We start from the raw sequence: 2,365 nt of genomic DNA, 5'->3' as shown, positions 1-2,365 counted from the left end.
TTGGTTTCTGTTCTGTATTTTAATTATGTTTCTAGGCACTTTCATATAGAACTTGGTACCAAGGAAATGCTCAATATCGAAGAATACATAAGGATGTTTCCATGTCCGATGAAACTGAAGCAACATCAACATAATTCAGGATAGAAGCCACCCGAGAAAGCGCTCTTGTTATAGTGAGCATCACTCTTGTTGATGTATTCTTCGATGTTGTAAGTTCTTACTTTAAAAATAATGAGTTTGGTAAATGCAGAAAAATAACAAAATGAGTATATTCAATTTTTTATATATGATTTAAAAACTTGTCTGCGATCACACACACACAAAATAAGTTTTACAGCCCTAGGGATTTCTATATAACCGAGAGTTACAAAAACATGTAAAACTCCCAAAACAGAAATCCTAAAAACTAGAAAACCTTTAAGAAAATATTACATGATTGCCCTGTTCTTACCTCATAAAAAATTCATGCTAGGGGCTCCACCTCTGCTGCTCTACATAGTGCAACAGAAGTAAGAAATTGGGTAAGGTTCTAGTTTATATTCTTATAGGTCCATGATCGGGGTACTCTTTTACTTGATTATAGAAATACCTACTATGTCCATTTATCAAATCATCCACTCACCCTCCCCAACACTGACGCACACACACAAAACAAACCATTGGAAAAAGAAAAAAATAGAAGAGCTGCTATTGCTACACCCATTTTTACTAACGTCACACCAACTGTGCAATTCTTTAGTGATTTATATAGGAATTGGTGTGGCATTAGTAAACGTTCGTGTCAAAATAGTAGCTCTTGAAAAAACCCATAGATGAGCCGTACTTGTTTAAGTGTGGGCAATTGAGGTTGACATCACATCCATAATGGTTTTCTTATGGACAATTATTTATGTATACATTATAAATTAGTTTGTAGCTAGATCCCGGCACCCTTAACTTTTTAAACTTACATTTGTTATTTTTATTATATTTTTCTAGTAGAGTGAAACTATGAAATAAAATTTATGTTGTTGATCCCAATATTTAAGATAAGATGTAGATTATAATGATGGTAATATAACAATTTTAATTGTGCAGCAAAGACAATGATGTCCACTGTGGAGTGGGGGTGGAGTTTGTGAGAGTGAAGAACGTTGTAAACAAATATGCCTGGCGAAGTATAAGGGAGGGATATTGTGAACACTTACCTAATATCCCAAAGCTCTGCGTGTGCCATTGGCATTGTTGATCTCTCTCTTCTCTCATGGAAGTTTATTTGTAAATCCATGAAACATCAATTAATAAAGAGCGACTTTGGGCATAATTGAATGCTTTGGGTAAGAAAAGTATTTATTCCTTGAGATCATCAAAATGATCTATAGATATCATCCAACATTGAGATACATAAAAAAATATAAGTTGAGTCAGGCACCCGAATTAAACCCAAACCAGAGCCAACCACCCTATATATCCATGTCATAGGTGGTTTGGCCCTTAGCAAGCAACCAACCCCTATCCTCATGGATAGGTGGTCCGACCCATAGTCACAAAGTCGGAGTATGGGTAGCAAGGGAAAACTTTGGAAAAAAACATTGAAAACGGGAAAAAATGCAAAAAAAAGAAAAAGAAAAAGAAAAGAAACATCTATATATATAATGGAAATTCATAAAATCAAATTATTATCATCAAATCCCATATTTTTTTTTATATTTATGAGTCACCAAATTCTATTATATATCAAATCTCGCATTGAAAAAAAAAAGAAAGTGTTTAATTTTTTTGTCCTATGAAAAACATGGGAATAAAACAACGCTTTTTATCACAAATGAAAAAGTCGCCTTTTTTAATCATTAGAGATGCAATATACGTTTTTTTTCTTCAAAAAAGTGTTATTTTTCTTACTATGGTTCAACCACTATGATTGCAATCTCTCTCTCTATTTAACCCTTGAGGTTTCTCTTTCTCTCTCTATTGGTTCAACTCTAACGTTGTCCTCTGTAACACCATGAAAACTTATTACGTATATTGAGAAATTAAGTCAACTATATCGATCTACTTTCTTATTTAGTGTTTTTTTAAAAATTATTAAAAATATATTGTGATATTATCGATCTAAAACAAGAATTTTTTAGAAGGAGAATTTGACAGATAAAATGTACAATTTGATGAACCTTACCATGATTATGATCGAAGAATTAGAACATTTAGTCAAAGTAGATAGAACTTAAAATTTTATAAGAAGCTCTTTTGATCAAACGGACATTATCGTTGAGTTCAAAAGCATCGAAAAATATAGTTTTAACTGTAAACAAGCTAAAATTCAAAATTTAATAAGATAAATTACGAAAATATTAACTTTATCAAAAGAAGTTAGAACATAAGGGGT

At 31.9% G+C, this 2,365-nt stretch overlaps 1 long non-coding RNA gene across 1 annotated transcript in view; it reads left to right on the top strand.

Annotated features, from left to right (window-relative positions):
- LOC147401424 (uncharacterized) overlaps positions 1-1,464 on the top strand; it is a 1,762-nt gene extending 298 nt beyond the window's left edge. Inside the window, exons 2-3 of the long non-coding RNA XR_015178206.1 lie at positions 36-209; positions 1,078-1,464. This is a non-coding gene — a long non-coding RNA (uncharacterized LOC147401424). The remainder of the gene's footprint in view (positions 1-35; positions 210-1,077) is intronic.
- The last annotated feature ends 901 nt before the right edge of the window (positions 1,465-2,365 follow it).

Source organism: Akebia trifoliata, chromosome 5 (genome assembly GCF_017979445.1).
Source record: "Akebia trifoliata isolate Shusen 1 chromosome 5, ASM1797944v1, whole genome shotgun sequence".
NCBI lineage: Eukaryota > Viridiplantae > Streptophyta > Magnoliopsida > Ranunculales > Lardizabalaceae > Akebia > Akebia trifoliata.
The sequence above is the reverse complement of the archived record's forward strand: the minus strand, read 5'-3'. Positions and strand labels throughout refer to the sequence as shown.